The sequence below is a fragment of the Scyliorhinus torazame genome, chromosome 5, assembly GCF_047496885.1.
Source record: "Scyliorhinus torazame isolate Kashiwa2021f chromosome 5, sScyTor2.1, whole genome shotgun sequence".
Lineage (NCBI taxonomy): Eukaryota > Metazoa > Chordata > Chondrichthyes > Carcharhiniformes > Scyliorhinidae > Scyliorhinus > Scyliorhinus torazame.
Window position 1 is genome coordinate 248,229,792 of NC_092711.1, and position 19,619 is coordinate 248,249,410.

Here is a 19,619-nt window from a genome sequence, read left to right on the forward strand (position 1 = left end):
TGACACTCTCCTTCCTGTGAGCGACGTATCGCAGTCCAGCACACTGAGGAGGGCAACAGTGCAATACCTGTTCTCCCCAAATGTAGGCCCCGACCATCAAGGCCCAGACTCCCCAGGGGACGCCCGCTAAGTTCATCTCAAACAAGAGGATGTGGGAGGCAGCAGGCTACCTCAACCTCAGCTGTGGATCCTGGGGATACACCTAGATATAGTGGGAGGATGAGGAAGAATAAGAAACTGGTGGGCACGGGTGAACCTAGGCACTCTTTGAGATAAGTCGCCATTATAATATAACTCTTGGATTAACCGCCACTTTGTTCACTGACAGATCCTCCACCCTAATGGCGCCATGCTCCACAAACATCCGCTCACACTTGGAGCTTCATCCCTGTGCAGCGTGAGTATGGCAATGCCATGTCTCTCTCACCTCCCACACTGATGACTCAGTAAAGACACACTGCGGCTGGCAGGGCACCCCCTCCCCAGCCCAGCATCAACTCTCATTTCTGCCACCCTTCTCCAATAACGAGAAGGCCATGGGCTGATAAAGTGTAGGTTTGGATGTTAGTTGGAAGAAAACACCAGGACCCCTGACCTCGGAGGGTGCTGTAGAAGAGGAGAGGTCATCCAGCGTTTCTGAACCCCGTGATAAGCCTGTTCCTTGGCAGGACGCGTACAGCTCTCTGTCAGGCAGGAATCAGATATACCGCTGAAGATGAGAGCAGCAACGCTCAGTCCTCAATGCATGTCATCATCATTCTCCCACAGAGTCCGGCTTAAGACACTGCCCATGAACTTGGGTACCATCACGAGAACGGGGCCACAGTACTGATGGGAGGGCTCTTCACTCCCTAGTCCTGGTTGTCCCCAAATCGAGAGACCACGGGTGCATCCCTAGCACTTTGGTCCATGCAGACCCTGGCCATGCCCCGAGGTCCTTCCACTTCCTCCTCCACAGGTTGCCCCTTGTCACCTTCCTGGGCTTTCTCCTCATCCGAGAAGATATGGCGTTCCCCCTTCTCCTACTGGCCCAGCTGGTTTCCCATCTGCAGCATCAAGTTGTGGAGGGTGCACAAGACTATATAGGACACCCTTTGGGAGTTATAATGGAGGGCACATCCTGACTGGTCGAGGCAACAGAACCGCATCTTGAGCAGATGCTGCTCAACTAGCAGACCCGTTGAAGCATGAGACTCTGCAGGTGTTTGTTGCCTCCGCACTGGCATCATCAGCCACCTCCTGAGTGAGTACCTGCTATCCCAGAGGAGCTACCGCTCCAGATGCTGCTCTCCCTCAAAAGCTGCAAGATTAACATGGACACTTCCCAGGAAACGGCACACACCTGCATTATACACATCATGTGGTCACAAATGAGTGGTTCAGGAATGGTGTCACATGATGCCATGGAGACCGCAGGGCCATGTGGCTGCAGTCTATCACACTCTGCACCTGGGGCATGCCTGCTAAGTGGGTGAAGCCCATGGCCATGGCTCACCTGGCCGCAGTTCAAATTTATATACATGTGGGTCCCCGTATAAAGGGCATCTGTCACCTCCATAATGCATTTGTGTACTGCTGACTGGCAAATGCCACTCAGATCACCAGTGCTGCCCATGCACTTCCACCCATGTGTGCCCTCTTACTGAGTGCCTCTTGTTTTTGAAAACTCACCACTATTCTTTGAAGTCCCCCTATACCAAAAAGGGCCGACATTCTAAATGGTGAACAGGGTTTCTCACTACCCGACTCCGATACAGGCTTCAGTGGGTGCTATTCAGGTCAAACTATGTTTTCAAGTTATCCCCCGGTATAACCCATACCTTCACCGAAGATTTCATCTACTTACCACTTAGTAGCATCGATCCTGGGTCCCGTATTGCTAAGTAAGTAAAGTAGACTTTGGAATAACCACTATTTCAGGTTAAATTAAGTTATTTTATTATTATATTTTTTCTTTTAAAAGCTGCAAATACTTTCTTTACAGAAAGGAAAAAGATCTTGCTTCTGGATCCTTCTGGTTGGTTGAAGGGACCTTCAGGCCCAACTTGACAATCAATCTTCTTTAAAGTCTGGTCTTCTTTAGATGTATTCGCTGGTTAGCTCGGTTGCTGTGTCCTATCTTTCCCATGTACCGAGCTGTGAGAGCTAGCTCTGCTGGCTGTCTCTGAGCTGACACTGAGCTGACTCTGCCTACTCTTTAAATTCTAGTCTTCCTTAGATGTATTAGCTATTTTAGCTTGGCTGCTCTGCCCTGTCCCTTTCCCATGGCCCAGCTGACTGTAATCTGACTCTGAACTGCTTATCCCCTCTCTCTCTCCCTCTGGTTCTGGTTCTGGTTCCCTTTCTTCGGGTTTATATATTTTTCTAACAGTTACCTAGTTTTTATGACTTTATTGTAAAGTAACATTTTTCACTTTGATTGTGAAAAGTATCTTTGATCTAAACATTCTAATCCAACTAAGTATTCATTTTGACATAACCTCATCTCATAGATCTGATTACATTGTTTCCTTTGTGATGTTCAAAATGCTTTGAATTCAAGAGGTGTGAATTTTGGTTTGGTTCCTGTCATTTCTATAGTTTTATTTTCCAATTGTGTCCTCAGCTCATAATTTTGACTTTGATTTTGGCTTTGAATTATGTTTCTCATAGACTGATAGTCTCCAGTTTTCTTTAATTTACCTGGTATTGGCAAATTTTCACACCTAGAATCGTCACCAAATTCAACTGAACCTCATCCATGCTTTTCCAGATGCTTACTAAGATAGTTACTTTCAATGAAGGTGTGAACCATTGTTTTTGGCTTCATTCAAAATCCTGTTTGTCTTGTTTGCTAAGCCTGCTTGACCAAGGATATCTGCATTTTACAATCCTTCCCTGGCAGCTGCTGTTAACCCTTCGTGGGATCTTTCCCTGCATTCTCTCATGTTTCTCTCAGACCAGATATTGCCAGACTTCCATGTTTCAAATGACACATCTTTCCATATTTTCAATAACACTCTCCACTAAGCCTCATATACAGCCCCCCCCCCTTTCACACTATAGCTATTTGCCACAGATTTCCTTCTCAACTCCAGCACGCTGAGGCACGTGGGCCCTCAAGGGTCTCAGTGATACCTTACTCCTGGCCATTCTCCAATAACCACTCCCCCCCCCCCCCAAACTGGTGAAAGGGTAATTGAGTGGATGTAAGGGATCAGCATCTGTATCCTCACAGGGGACCTCAAAGACGACCCCTCCCCCACTCTGTCATGACCTTGGATGCGATGAATGGTGATAGACATCACCATCACACCTTGCACAAGAGTACACATCAGTGTCATCTAAGTAATGTTAACACTTGTATGAGCTTTGGAGATCAATGCTTGGGGATCATGCTGCCAAAGGGTTAAGAACTTGGCTCCAACTATTTTGATTAAACCAAATAAACCAAACTAAATAAACTGAGGAACAAATTAAAAGGGGCAGCCCCTTAAAGGGATACTGCCTTAAACAAAAACAAATCACAAATGAAACTTAAAACATCAAACTAAAATGTCGTTAAAAGTGGCAATAAGGCATCCCGGAGCCCAGTGGGCATGAAAGGCCTCACTGGTGCCTATGGACACTGCATGCTCCCTCGCCAGGGACACCCGGCCATGAATGTAGCCGTGTAGAGGGTCAGACAGTCAGGCTGGATTACCCGCTCTGTCACCCGCTGCCCGGACCTACTTATGACAGGTTTGGCCAGACCAAGGAGCAGGTTCACGTGGAGGTCCTCCTCCCTCCCCACACCAGGCGAAGAACTTGGCTCCAACTATTTTAATTGAACGAAATAAAATAAATTAAACAAACTGAGCATCCCGCCGGCGGAGAATCCCGCCCTCTATGCTCCCTCTCCAGGAACACCCAATGAAGCCGCGGAAGTGGGCAGACAGTTGAGTTGGATGACTCCCTCGGTTTCCCGCTGCCTGGACTTGTATGGCAAGTTTTTCCAAGCCTCGGAGCAGGTCCTCCTCCCCCCCCTTTCCACACCAGATGAAGAACTTGGCTCCAATCAGTGGCACTGATGTTTAGCTCTGCAGATTTCACTGGCACAATTGGCTAGTCAAGGAACGGTGAGGTAGCGTATCAGGAAAATAACTGCCTCTTGTGGCAGACGAGACACAGCTTATTCAAATGAGGCCAGCAATTAGCACGACTAGCACATCCCTGGATGGTTCCCTCATTCTCCCAGGGCACACCACTGCAGAGCTCACAAGCCTTCCTTCAGCCATCCAGTGTAACACTAATTCCTAAGAGTCAAACTTCCCTGACAAGTGGATTTGAACTTCCTTGCAGCTTAACCCCTTTTTCCCCACAGTGCTGCCTGAGTGTGGGGCCCTACTCACACTGCAGTCATCCTCCCTCCAATCATAAGGTCTTCATGCCTCATTAGGCAGGGAATGCAATCCATTCCTGATGCCCCCACTCTGCCATTTCAACCTGGCGTCTCATGGGACCCCACCCATGTACCTCACAATTGCCCTCAATGCTGACCCTCTGTATTCACCTCCTCCCAACCACTTTGCAGCTTCCGTTAATGACAGGCACTCCATTAGCAGTGATTTGGGCACAAACCCAGAAAGGACGACACAGGAAGCAATGCCTGCATGTCAGCCTTCACACCCCCTTAAAGCAAGAGGCGCCCTGACTAGGTAAGGCCTGCTAGCGACCCCTCCCCCCGAGGTTGAGAGACTGGACTCCAGCCCCGGCCCCACGTTGAACTATCTGTGTCCCCGTGTCCTCTCTGATGCACTCTGAGCAGTGAGCATCCTGCCGATTAATGGCTGACTGAACATTCACTTCTGATATGCCCCTCAGAGGCCGCCAGATTCACCTTTATATAAACCTATTGTAAATGGTGCCTGCCTGACATCATACCCGCTCCACTGAATATTAAATGAGGGGGTAAGTCCGGAGAGAGTGCTCGCTAATGGTAAGCTAATGTATTAAAATGAGATTCCCGGGCTCCCGCGCATGTTTCACGTGACTCCACCGTTGAGATGGTTTCAAAATCGGAAATCACAATCTCGCCGAAGATAATTGCGTATTCTGAATCTCTCCAGATTCTGCGCCAGCTCCGCCGTTCTCACTGATGGCTAGTGTGGCCTCAAAATCACCCCCCTTCATATTTTTGCACTTACATCCCGTACTTCAATTTGCTCCCCCCCAGCACAATCATTTGAGACAAATTCTGGAGCAGTTTCCAAGCACAAATCAGTGGTAAAGCATTCGCCTTGGTCAGCTGAACAGTGCCCTATTCATTATTGAACTGCTTTATTATTTTGAAAAATCTGATCTGCTCTGAGCAGCTTTTTGTCTGCATCCCATGCCTCAAAGTACGTATGTCCTTTAATAGTTTGGAACTTATGTTATTTTTTAAAAGTTTTGTTTGCATGTGGCAACATTTCTATTTTATTAAAATCTAACATACTCATTGTGGATAAGAATCTAATTCGGATTGATTGTTTTTGTAAGGGCCGGTGCAGACTCGATGGGCCGAATGATCTTCTTCTACACTGTAGATTCTATGATTAAAGATCAGCTGCAGGGATTTCCGAACTCAGCAGTTGGAGGTCCATTTGCTGTAGCCACCTGCTGGCCAAGAGGCGTCGTTACTCAGACAAATTGCAGGCTTGCTTAGCTATTGGTGCCAATAGCCTCAGCCCCAAGACTCTGAGGAACCGAAGTCTATAAAACTGCCTCAATTGTTGCACATTATGCACAGTTGATTCTCAGAGAAACACACTGCAAGGGAGTGCTTGAGGATTCATTTTGCACAACGCCGTGAGGATCCAGATCTGAATTCAGAACTTCTGCACGCCAAACAACTTATCGTTGTAAAGTATACCAGTGTGGAATCTGTGGAATATTAGCAAGTCTATGACATCGCCGCCATTGGATTTCTCATCTCAGTCACAACAAGAAAAAGTTTTTTTTTAAAAAGGTACATCTCTTTTATTCAATAACACATTTTATCCGGTATTTTCTTCCCAGAAAGAAGACAGCAGAAAGGAAGAGCCTGAGAAAATAAAATAAATGAAGGGGTGGTGGAGAGAAAGTTGCTTTCCATGTTACAATCTGGATAAATACAGTTGTAAAATGTAAATATTTATGGGTGGAAATTCTGAAACAATTTCAATTGAAAAGGACAAGGGACAGAACGCTGTTTACTTTGTCTTATAACGTGGAGGTTGCTCAAACACAAACTGACAGAGTAAAAGCACTGAAATGAGCTGATAAACTATGCTGACGATTTGTAGAACGGATTATGTATTTTTAACAAAATTAATCTCACGATCAGGTCACGGACTGGTAACGCAACCTGTTGTGACAAAACACAGCTTAAGTAAAATATGAGGACTAGAACTGGGATTCCACAAATTACACCCTTATGGCAACTTTAAGAGAGGCAGTGGGGTAACAGTATTGTCACTGGACTAGTAATCCAGAGACCCAGGGTGTTGTTGGTGGACTTCCTCCCAGGAACAGGTTACAATAGTTTATTCATGATTCAAGCATGGATGGAACTACCCCAGATAAACCTCTGGAGGATCACCCTCCTTGGATACAGCTCTCGAACAGAGCATTCTAAAACTACTTTCTCCCCTAAGTCAGGTAGACTGTTATAGTTAGTCAGTACACAGAACATTGTTTTAAAATTCCAATCTTTCCTAAGTAGGTTTATTACTAAACATTCACCCAAAAGCTTGTTTGTAATCATCCAGCTTCAAACTGTTGGTTCTTCTAAAAAGTAAACAACATTGCTGGCGGGTTCTGCTGCTGTCTGTTCTTCTGACAAGTAAATCACATTTCTGGCGAGTTCTGCTGATGTTAGGACCTGGAGGTAGAGCATTTGACTAGCATGTGATTTTACTCTAATGCAGAGGTGTTAGATCTATCCCCCCCCCCCCCTTTTTTTACTAAACCTATTATTTCAATCCTTACACCGGATAATGCTCTGGGAACCAGGATTGAATCCCACCACGGCAGGTGGTGAAATTTGAATTCGATAGAAATCGGGAATCAAAAGTCTCATGATCACCATGACACCATTATCGATTGTCGTTAAAAACCCATCTGGCTCACTAATGTCCTTTAGCGAAGAAAATCTGCTTTATTTACCTGGTCTGGCCTACATGGGCTCCAGATCCACAAGAATGTGGTTGACTCTAACTGCCCCCTCAAGGGCAATTAAAGATTGGCAACAAATGCTGGCCAAGCACGCGACGCCCGCATCCCGTGAATGAATTTAAAAAACTCTAAGATAGATTACAAAAGCCAATTTAAAAAAAAATATTTTCAATATGTCAATATTGGGATTAAATAAATGGGTTACAGAAATCTCACTGTAAAATGTATACAGACTAGTAATGTTTGATTTATAAAGTACCTATGACAATGATTATCAATCATTATGGGTGGCACGGTAGCACAGTGTTAGCACTGTTGCTTCACAGCGCCAAGGACCCGGGTTCGAATCCCGGCTTGGGTCACTGTCTGTGCGGAGTCTGCACGTTCTCCCCATTGCTCCCACAAGTCCCGAAAGATGTGCTTGTTAGGTGAATTGGACATTCTGAATTCTCCCTCAGTATACCCGAACAGGCGCCGGAGTGTGGAAACTAGGGGATTTTCACAGTAACTTCATTGCAGTATTAATGTAAGCCTACTTGTGACAATAATAAAGATTATTATTATTACAACAACATTGGCCAGGAATATCTTGAAAACTGCTCCCATTCTGGTACCGTAACCTCAGAGGAAATGTGTTAAGCATTATGGCAATGGAGAAGATCAGAGCTACTGCCGTACTTCTAGTAAAGTGACAGCAACAGAACAGAAGTAACTCTGGGGAAATTCCTGACTAATGGATCAAATTTTGCTGTAGCAGCCCATCCAATGGTATCTGTCATTAGTTAGATTCACCCTGCTCAAAACATTTTTTTCCCCTCACAAAGTTGCAGAGAGCACAAGGTGATAACATTACCTCAAGGAAAAGTGAGCATCTGAATGGGGGCAAACGAGAGGGTTTTTCCTTAAACAATGATAATCAAGGATTGGGAACTAATGAGCAGAAACACTGAGTAAGAGGCTGAATAAGAGGACATGTATTCAATGTCAAATTAGGTACAGAAATAGAGAGTGCCATTTAATGGCCGTGTTGTGCTCGAGCGAGAGTGCAACGAGGCCGTTAGATCACGGGAGAGACCAAAATCGAGAACCGCAATCGGTTTGCGATCTAACCCATTGGTGGAATCAGGATCCCGCCATAGCACGAGAAACCAATAATCACCATTTAAGGCCAATCTCCATACAATTATGGGAGAAACCCCCTATATAACGGCCTCTCGTGATCTAATGGCCTCACCAGTAAGTGGTCACGCGGGTGCTGATTAGCACACCTATTTACAAAATGTGAAGCTTGCGGAAAGGCTACTGCGGGGATCCGAGAGGTGCGTGATGCACTATCAACTACCACAAAGACGAGAGTAGTGGAATAATCGAGGCTTTATTGAGCAAAGATGTTGTGCCTCCTGTAGCTGCCACCAGAATGGTTGCAGCACCGGTGAGCACACACATTTATACACCGCCTACTGGGCGGAGCCAGCAGGCAGGGATTTACCCATGTACCTCTATTATATGTGTCTTACCGTAATACATATAATACAGCCAGTGGTGAAAAGAGTCCGGCGGGGGGGTATCGGGTCGGGGGCCGTGGGTGGGGATCCAGCAGGTGCCAGGTCCCGGAGGGAGACTGTGTCTTGGCGCCCATCAGGGTGCGCCACGTAGGCGCACTGCGGGTTCGCGTGTAGGAGGTGGACCCTTTCGACGAAAGGGTCCAACTTCTGTTTGCAAAGGAGGACAGGTTCAGGAACTATCAGCCATGTTGGGAGCGAGATCCCGGAGGTGAACTTCCTGGGGAGTTGCTGTCTCGTGGACAGGAGGTGCCTGGCGTATAGTTGATTGATTGGCCGAACGTAATGTCCTTTCAGGAGCTCCATTGCTTCGGAGTAAGTGGGCACATCCCGGGTGAGAGGAAAAATGTCAGGGCTCACCCGTGACTAAAGGACTTGGAGCTTCTGTGTGTCCGAGGGTTCCTCAGCGGATGTTCGGAGGTAGCTTTTGAAGCAGGCTAGCCAGTGGTCAAAAGCAGACGTAGCATTGGGTGCTTGAAGGCTCAGCTGCAGGCGATCAGGCTTGATGCGAAAATCCAAAGTTAAAATCTTTGTTCGATAAATTGATGCACTATCAAATACCACAAAGACGAGAGTAGTGGAATAATCGAGACTTTATTGAGCAAAGGTGTTGTGCCTCCTGTAGCTGCCACCAGAATGGCTGCAGCACCGGCGAGCACACACATTTATACACCGCCTACTGGGCGGAGCCAGCAGGCAGGGATTTACCCATGTACCTCTATTATATGTGTCTTACAGTAATACATATAATACAGCCAGTGGTGACTACCACAGTGCGTAGCCATCTTCACTCCCAGGCAATGAGCCCGGAGGCACTGAGGTTGCTGCCCCGGTGCTCGGGGGGCGGGAAGCGGGGGGGTGGGGGGGTGGGGGGGGGGGTGGTAGGTAAGATAGGGCCCCCAGTTGGGACAACCTCGGTCAGGGTGGGACGCCAATGTACCTGAGCACTGCAGGAAGCAACACCGCTGACGCAGCAGCCAACATCTGAAAACCCTGGGGAATGCGACTTGAACAGAGAACCTTGTGATGCAAACAACCCTACCAACTAAGCCACGCCCAGAAGATTGGAAGATTATGGCAAGCCCTTCCGCTATTTCCACCTCCAATACCCCAAAAAACCTGGGATGTAAGCTATCCAGACCTTGTGACTTACCCTCTCTAAGGATAGCCATCATTTCCAGTACATACTTCCTATAAAATCTTAACCTCATCCATTGCCACTACCATCTCCACTTCACACCCAAGTCCTGGTCCCTATTACCCCTGTGCTCACTGGCCTACGTTGGCTCCTGTTCAAGCAATGCCTTGATTTTAGAATTCTCACCCTTGTTTTAAAATTCCTCCACGGCCTCTGTAATCTCCACCAGCCCAACAAATCTCTAAGATATCTGCACTCCTCGAATTCTGACCTCTTGTGAATTTTCAATTATAATTGCTCCAGCACTGGTGATCGTGTTTAGACCCTAAGCTCTGGAATTCCCTCCCTAAACCTCTCCACCTCTCTATCCTGCTTTAAGACACTTCTTAAAACATAGCTCTTTAACCAATATTTTGGTCAACTGATCTGATACCTCCTTATGTGTCATATTTTGTTTGATAATGCTCCTGTGAGGCACTTGGAATATTTCATTATGTTAAAGGTGCTAGATAAATAGAAGTTGTTGCTGTTACTGTTATTTGTTTCTACCCCTATATGCCAATGCCCATTACCCTACTAGTTGAGTGCAGCTCCCCTTTAAGAGGGATGGACTACCTGTAAGAAAAGCAGGCTGGCTACACCACATGCTATCAGTGTAATGCTGATCAGTCCTATGCTGAGCACAGAGGCAACCATCAGCACAAAGAGGAAGCTATCAGCAGGAAACATGCTACAGTCATGGCAATGAGGTACTTGTCCCACAGCAATCACCTCCGCCTCACAGAACTGGCTTGGGCAGGGTGTTAATCGCAATCCCTGCACCCAGAGAGACAGGGCAGACAAATATTTAGTCCGTCTTATATTACCAAGAATGTCAGTCCATAATGAGCTTAATGAATTCTTAATGAGTCAATATCAATAATAACAAAGCAAAAGAGCAGAAAGCAGCCAGTTTCAACTATTTTGGGAATGACACAGAATTACTGTTTGTGCAAATAATGTTCCTTAAAGCAAATGTGCCATAAGGCAGTCCAAACTGCATAATGTTTTCTAATTCACAAACCTATTTGAAAATGAAATGAAATGAAAATCGCTTATTGTCACAAGTAGGCTTCAAATGAAGTTATTGTGAAAAGCCCCTAGTGCCACTCATTTGGCTCAAACCCAAGATAAGAAAGGTTATTCATAATATTATGACCCTGGTCAGACCCAGATATCCAGTTAGGTACCAATAACATTTTGTTTAAAGTAGATACAAGTTGAAATTCAAGACACCTGCTTTTGGAATAAAGCCACAAGATTTCACATTTTTTAAACAAACAAAAACTTAATTACATGTTCAGAAAGATAAAACAATGTACAATATGTATCTTACACTCTAACATTCAGGCTAAGTACAAGATATATGTGAATTAACAGATGAACTGTGGTTCAACAAACTATGTTACAGAGTAAATGGCAGATGCAACCAAGACAGAGCCCATGGATTTCTCAAGAACGCACTCAGTTGTCAGTAAACACCAAGGCAAACAATTGCTTTGAAACTCTGTCTCATGAAGAATTCCCAACTTCACCTTCGAAGGTCTCTCCTTGCAATTCTCTCCAAAAGTCATTCTCATTCAGATGGCTTCAACAACGGCCCACCTTACAGGGTTTCAATCTCACCTTCCGAAATTCCTTCTCCCTGGATTCCCAAATACATTCAAACAGTAGCTTACAAGCATATTTTCAGATCTATGGCTGTGCCATGCAGAACACCATTGCTCCAAAAAGGTATCTTTACCTCAGAGACCCACAGTACAGTCAGTCTTGGGTGGCACGGTAGCGCAGTGGTTAGCACTGCTGCCTCACGGCGCCGAGGACCTGGGTTCAATCCCGGCCCCGGATCACTGTCCGTGTGGAGTTTGCACATTCTCCCCGTGTCTACGTGGGTCTCACCCCACAACCGAAATAGATGAGCAGGGTAGGTGACTTGGCATTGCTAAATTACCTCATAATTGGAAAAAAAACAGAATTGGGTACTCTAATTGTTTTTTAAGTACAGAGTCAGTCTGCTAACTGCAACTCTTTCTTTATTTTGGGCCTATTTCTTTGTTCCCTTCTTTCAACTTATTTAAAGGAACCTATCCTGTCCCTCTGTCTGTCAAACCTTTGGCTGGCAGACTCCCCAAACTGACTGCCTCAAGAACAACTATTCACTAACCTTTGAACTGATCTGGTGACCTATCAAAATACTCCCAGAATATCCCACCCTTTATACTAGGCTGAAACCAATGTAACAAGCATTGGAACATCCAGTACCTTAGATGCTACAATCGCCACAGACTACTAATTTAGCGAACAGCGACCCAAAGATCAATTGATTTTATGACAGTAGAATAATATAATTATAGAATGAGACAGCACTGAAGGATGCCATTCAGCCCATCATATCTGTGCTGGCTATTTGAGTGGGCTAAAGAAGTAGTCATACATATCTGCTCTTTCCTTATAACCCTAGCAATCTTCCCCTTCAAATATGTATTTATTCAATTCCATTTTGAAAGTGACTAAAATCCGTTACAACAAATCACTCCACATTTTGCTCTCACAAGCCAGTCCTGGTTCTTTATCAATGAACTTGTTTATTTTTTCTTAAAATCTCTCTTGTCTTCATCCCCTTGCGTCAACTGATATATGAATGTTTTTCCTTTCAAAACTGTTTGGTCCATAAACAACACTTGATGGTATCAGGCGAGGCAGTGTGGCAAACACTGGTGAGGACCCAGTCCAGAATTCAACATTGACACTGTGCTGCACTGTTGGAAGTGCGGTTTTTCAGATGAGGTATATTAAAGTTCGATCCACTCTCTCCTGGCAGCATAAAGATCCACTGGCATTATTCAGAGAAAATTGGAGGAGTTCTCCTGGTGTCTCAATATTTATCCTTCAACAAATGTCACTAAGGTCAGATTGTTTGACTATTATCTCATCATTCTCTATGTGACCTAGTTGTGTACAAATTGGTTGACACTTTTCTCCATATTGCAATAATGACCACACTTCAAAAGTAGTTCCTCGACTATACAGCGTTTTGGGACTTCTGGAGGCTAGGAAAGGTACTATAGAAATGTAACTTCTATTCTTTCCTTACTATTATGAGTGAAGGCAAGGGACATGAGGGAAATATTTCAGGATGGAACTTTAATGGAACTTTAGCTTGCCCTTGTTATACAAAGGGGACATCCAGAAGTTTAGAAAGTGCTAGATAAAAGCAAGTTCTTTTTCATAGCAAAACACTGCAAGCACTTAATATGAAAAGTACATTCTTAATTTATTCATTGGTTTTAATGATACAGAGCAGAATTTGTCGGTACAAAATGTTAAGTGGAAAATACAACACAGCAGGCAAGCAACGTGCACCAAGTAACTGCATGACCATAATACATTGGTATTTCAGACTGACCAAAAGGCAAATAAGGCCTATTTTTAATTCATTACCAATAATCGGCAGTGGAAATTATTTAACAATGAATGTGCTCAGGAGCATCGTGCAATTAAATTTCAAAGTCCATGCTACAAGGATGAATTTACCTTCAGAGAGGGCGACAGTCAAGGCCCTTCCAAACCTGATGTATTATTACTGGGAGGCAAACGTGAAGACGGTGCGGGGCTAGAGGAGGGAGCCTGAGACTTTGTGGGTGAGGGTGGAGGCAGGCTCTTGTAAGGGGTTGGGGTTGTAGGTGCTGGCAATGGCACCGCTCCTGTTTTCCCCAGGGAAATATTCAGGGAGTCCAGTGGTGGTGGCTATGTTGAAAATATGGAGGCAATTTCAGCAGCACTTTGGGACGGAGTCGCCATCGATGTCGACCCAAGGAAACCATGGGTTTGAGCCAGCGACGATGGAAGCTAGGTTTCGGGGATGGGAGGAGCCAGCGACGATGGAAGCTAGGTTTCGGAGATCGGAGGAGCGACGGGCGATGGAAGCTAGGTTTCGGGGATGGGAGGAGCGATGGAAGCTAGGTTTCGGGGATGGGAGGAGCCAGCGACAATGGAAGCTAGGTTTCGGGATGGGAGGAGCGAGGGGCGATGGAAGCTAGCTTTCGGGGATGGGAGGAGCGAGGGGCGATGGAAGCTAGGTTTCGGGGATGGGAGGAGCGATGGAAGCTAGGTTTCGGGGATGGGAGGAGCCAGCGACGATGGAAGCTAGGTTTCGGGATGGGAGGAGCGAGGGGCGATGGAAGCTAGGTTTCAGGGATGGGAGGAGCGAGGGGCGATGGAAGCTAGGTTTCGGGGATGGGAGGAGCGAGGGGCGATGGAAGCTAGGTTTCGGGGATGGGAGGAGCGAGGGGCGATGGAAGCTAGGTTTCGGGGATGGGAGGAGCGATGGAAGCTAGGTTTCGGGGATGGGGGGAGCGAGGGGTGATGGAAGCTAGGTTTCAGGGATGGGAGAAGCGAGGGGCGATGGAAGCTAGGTTTCAGGGATGGGAGGAGCGAGGGACGATGGAAGCTAGGTTTCGGGGATGGGAGGAACGAGGGGCGATGGAAGCTAGGTTTTGGTGTTGGGAGGAGCGAGGGGCAATGGAAGCTAGGTTTCGGGGATGGGAGGAGCGAGGGGCGATGGAAGCTAGGTTTCGAGGATGGGAGGGGCGAGGAGTGATGGAAGCTAGGTTTCGGGGATGGGAGGGGCGAGGGGCGATGGAAGCTAGGTTTCGGGGATGGAGGAGCAATGGACGATGGAAGCTAGGTTTCGGGGTTGGGAGGGGCGAGGAGTGATGGAAGCTAGGTTTCGGGGATGGGAGGAGCGATGGAAGCTAGGTTTCGGGGATGGGAGGAGCGAGGAGCGATGGAAGCTAGGTTTCAGGGATGGGAGGAGCGAGGGACGATGGAAGCTAGGTTTCAGGGATGGGAGGAGCGAGGGACGATGGAAGCTAGGTTTCGGGGATGGGAGGAGCGAGGGGCGATGGAAGCTAGTTTTCGGGGATGGGAGGAGCGAGGGGCGATGGAAGCTAGGTTTCGGGGATGGGAGGAGCGAGGGGCGATGGAAGCTAGGATTCGGGGATGGGAGGAGCGAGGGGAGATGGAAGCTAGGTTTCGGGGATGGAGGAGCAATGGACGATGGAAGCTAGGTTTCGGGGTTGGGAGGGGCGAGGAGTGATGGAAGCTAGGTTTCGGGGATGGGAGGAGCGATGGAAGCTAGGTTTCGGGGATGGGAGGAGCGAGGAGCGATGGAAGCTAGGTTTCGGGGATGGGAGGAGCGAGGAGCGATGGAAGCTAGGTTTCAGGGATGGGAGGAGCGAGGGACGATGGAAGCTAGGTTTCAGGGATGGGAGGAGCGAGGGACGATGGAAGCTAGGTTTCAGGGATGGGAGGAGCGAGGGACGATGGAAGCTAGGTTTCGGGGATGGGAGGAGCGAGGGGCGATGGAAGCTAGTTTTCGGGGATGGGAGGAGCGAGGGGCGATGGAAGCTAGGTTTCGGGGATGGGAGGAGCGAGGGGCGATGGAAGCTAGGATTCGGGGATGGGAGGAGCGAGGGGAGATGGAAGCTAGGTTTCGAGGATGGGAGGAGCGAAGGGCGATGGAAGCTAGGTTTCGGGGATGCGAGGAGCGAGGGGAGATGGAAGCTAGGTTTCGAGGATGCGAGGAGCGAGGGGCGATGGAAGCTTGGTTTCGGGATGGGAGGAGCGAGGGGCGATGGAAGCTAGGTTTCGGGGATGGGAGGAGCGATGGAAGCTAGGTTTCGGGGATGGGAGGAGCGAGGAGCGATGGAAGCTAGGTTTCGTAGATGGGAGGAACGAGGGGCGATGGAAGCTAGGTTTCGGGGATGGGAGGAGCAAAGGGAGATGGAAGCTAGGTTTCAGGGATGGGAGGAGCCAGCGACGATGGAAGCTAGGCTTCGGGGATGGGAGGAGCAAGGGGTGATAGAAGCTAGGTTTCCGGGATGGGAGGAGCGATGGAAGCTAGGTTTCAGGGATGGGAGGAGGGAGGTGTGATGGAAGCTAGGTTTCGGGGATGGGACGAGCGAGGGGCGATGGAAGCTAGGTTTCGGGGATGGGAGAAGCGATGGAAGCTAGGTTTCGGGGATGGGAGGAGCGAGGGGTGATGGAAGCTAGGTTTCGTGGATGGGAGGAACGAGGGGCGATGGAAGCTAGGTTTCGGGGATGGGAGGAGCAAAGGGAGATGGAAGCTAGGTTTCAGGGATGGGAGGAGCCAGCGACGATGGAAGCTAGGCTTCGGGGATGGGAGGAGCAAGGGGTGATAGAAGCTAGGTTTCCGGGATGGGAGGAGCGATGGAAGCTAGGTTTCAGGGATGGGAGGAGGGAGGTGTGATGGAAGCTAGGTTTCGGGGATGGGAGGAGCGAGGGGCGATGGAAGCTAGGTTTCGGGGATGGGAGAAGCGATGGAAGCTAGGTTTCGGGGATGGGAGGAGCGAGGGGTGATGGAAATTAAGGACCTAATTCTACAAGGGCAGTTTGTGAGTTTGGAGGAGTTGGGGGGGAAAGTTTGGGATCCCGCAGGGGGAGGTTTCCAGGTATATGCAGATGTGGGATATCACAGAAAGCTCTTTCCGGCTTTTCCAGTAGCACAACCCTCCTCATTGTTGGACAGGGTGCTGTCGGTCATGGAGCTGGAGGAGAGCGTCATCTCGGTGATATATAGGAGGATTTTGGAGGAGGATATGTCGTCTCTGGAGGGTGTTAAGGACAAGTGGAATGAGGAGATGGGGATGGTGCTGGAGGAGGGGTTGTGGTGTGTGATGCTGCGGTGAGTGAATGCCTCAACCGCATGTATGAGACTGGTTGATACAGCTAAAGGTACAGAGCGCACCTGACCAAGTCAAGGATGAGCCGGTTGTTGGACGAGGTGGAGGACATGTGTGAGCGGTGTGGGAGTGGCCCGGCCAATCACGCGCATATATTCTGGCATATATACAGAAATGCTGGAGAAATTTTGGAGGTCGTTCTTCAGCACCATTTCGGTGGTCTTGCACGTGGATGTGGAGCCCAGTCCCCAGGGTGCCATGTTTGGGTGTTGGACTGGCCGGAGCTACTGACGGGAGCGGGGGCAGATGTTTTAGCCTTTGCCTCGCAGTTCGGTCAGTTGCTCCACCCTGTGCCTCGGTGTGGCTGGAGGATCTAATGGGATTTTTGTATCTGGAAAAGGTGAAATTAGCTTTGAGGGGGGCGGGTGAGGGGTTTCACAGGAGATGGGGTTTGTTTGTAATACATGTCAAAGTGTTGGTTACCGTCATCTGTTAAGGAGGGGAATGGTGGGATGTTTGGTTTAGATTACGGAGGGGGGGGGGTTTATGGTGTTTTTTATTTGCTATATTGTGTATTTAAAATGTTAAAATATCCAAAATTTGAATAAAAATATATTTTTTTAAAAGAATGAGTTTACTAACTTCTGGTGAGAACAATTCTGAGTTGACTTTCTTCAAAGTCTGTGGCCTCTTCATTTGACCAGTACAATGTGCGGTGGTGTTATCTCCTCAATTAACTTGTATCACCAAGAGTTAGAAAGCCTTCCGAAACGTTATCAGCAAATGTGCAACATCAACAAAATCAGATCATAGGGCGGCACGTTGGCACAGCGGTTAGCATTGCTGCGTTACGCGCCAGGGACCAGGGTTTAATTCCAGCCTCGGCTGACTGACAGTGTGGTATTTGCACTTTCTCCCCATGTCTGTGTGGGTTTCCTCTGGATGCTCCGGTTTCCTCTCACAGTCCAAAGATGTGCCGGTTAGGTTATGTGTTACGGACAAAGGGTGGCGTGGACCGAGGTAGGGTGCTCTTTCAATGGGTCGGTGCAGACTCGATGGGTCGAATGGCCTGCTTCTGCACTTTAGGTATCCTATTCTATGAATAATTATCAGAAAAATAACGTGAAGGGCAGCACGGTGGCACAGTAGTTAGCATTGCTGAATCACGGCACCGAGGTCCCAGGTTCGATCCCGGCCCTGGGTCACTATCCGTGTGGAGTTTGCACATTCTCCCCGTGTCTGCGTGGGTTTCACCCCCACACTCCAAAGATGTGCAGGGTCGGTGGATTGGCCGCGCTAAAATTGCCCCTTAATTGGAAAAAATGAATTGGGTACACTAAATTCATTTTTAAAAAAGAAAAATAACGTGAAACCCAAAGACGTGTGAAAGTTCATATTTTAAGTGAACGGATTTGATACCATTTATCATTTTAGGCAGATGTTTTTATCTAGCCCACAAGCACATCTGTGATTATTTGAAGATATGCTGCTCAAAACACAAGTTGGTCAAATTAAACAATATATAGTAAAAGTTCTCCAGCAGAACTATTCCAGTTTCAGAATTAAAAAAAAAACTAAGTTGAAGATGAAGTAAGTCAATTGTATTCTTTGCGACTTCCGGGTGCGGTGATGACCAGCTAAGCCGCACGTTTCGGCAGCTCCCGTTGGAACGGACTTTTGTGCTCTTGATAAGAGCCCCAACGGCAATTTTAAACGGCCAAAATCACTGTGCGGTGAAATAGAAGGGAATCCCCCCGGATATTGATGGAAAAAGGAGAGGATAGCGGCAGGATTGCAGTGGATCCTTCGGAGCAGCAGCAAGGAAGGGAAGCTCGAAGCAAGATGGAGTCGGAAGGTGGCCGTTCGATATGGGGCCCGGAGCAACAATAGTTCCTGCGGCGCTGTGTGGAAGAGCTGAAGAAGGAGGTGTTGGCCCCGATGCTACAGGCGATTGAAGGGCTAAAGGAGGTGCAGAGGACCCAGGAGCTGGAGCTTCGGGTCGTGAAGGCAAAGGCTGCTGAAAATGAAGATGAAATTCAGGGCCTGGGGGTGAAGACAGAGATGCACGAGGCGCAGCACAAGAGGTGTGTGGAGAGGTTGGAAGCCCTGGAGAATAATTCGAGGAGGAAGAATCTAAGAGTCTTAGGTCTTCCCGAGGGCGCAGAGGGGCGGACATCGGGGCATATGTGAGCACGATGCTTCACTCGCTAATGGGATCGGAGGCCCCGACGGGCCCTTTGGAGGTGGAGGGAGCTTATCAAGTTATGGCGCGCAGACCAAGGGCAGGAGAAATACCTCGAGCCATAGTGGTGAGGTTTCACTGCTATAATGACAGAGAGATGGTCCTAAGATGGGCGAAGAAAACCCGGAGCTGCAGGTGGGAGAACGCGGTGATCCGCGTATACCAGGATTGGAGTGCGGAGGTGGCGAGAAGGAGGGCAAGTTTCAATCGGGCTAAAGCGGTGCTTCACAAAAAGAAGGTGAAATTTGGAATTTGCAACCGGCGAGACTGTGGGTCACATACCAAGGGAAGCACCACTACTTTGAGACGGCAGAAGAGGCGTGGACATTCATAGTGAACGAGAAGCTGGAATAGTCTGGCGAGAGAAAGAGCTTCTGGGGCAAAGTGGTGGGGTGACTATGTGGGATGAGGAAGGGGGGGGGGATGATTTTTCAATTGTTAACTCTTTAATCCTGTAAATTTTCTCTCTTCCCCTCGTTTGGGAGGGGGGGGGGGGGCGGGGGGGGGGGGGGAGTATGAGGAACTGTGGGCGCCGGTGGGTAGGAAAGCGGGGCTGAGTGGGAAACGCAGACCTCGTTCCCGCGCTATGGTAATTAAGGCGGGAACAGGGACGCAGGAAGGTGGGGGCCTCGCACAGTGAGAGGCCGAGGGCAAACGGGGAAGCCGAGGTCAGCCAGTGTTCGCTGACTTCTGGGAGCAACATGGGGGGTGTAATTACGCTAGAGGGGGATCTAGCGGAGGGGGGGGGGAGCTAACTGGGTTTCTGCTGCTAAGGGGAA

The 19,619-nt window shown here is 48.2% G+C and overlaps 1 protein-coding gene across 2 annotated transcripts in view; it reads left to right on the plus strand.

Annotated features, from left to right (window-relative positions):
- Positions 1-5,538: 5,538 nt before the first annotated feature.
- LOC140421019 (endothelin receptor type B-like) overlaps positions 5,539-19,619 on the plus strand; it is a 58,430-nt gene continuing 44,349 nt past the window's right edge. Inside the window, exons 1-2 of one of the 2 annotated variants that reach the window (XM_072505308.1) lie at positions 5,539-5,968; positions 12,716-12,801. The gene's annotated coding sequence lies outside the window, so the exon portion shown is untranslated. The remainder of the gene's footprint in view (positions 5,969-12,715; positions 12,802-19,619) is intronic. The other variant, XM_072505307.1, reaches the window with a different exon arrangement.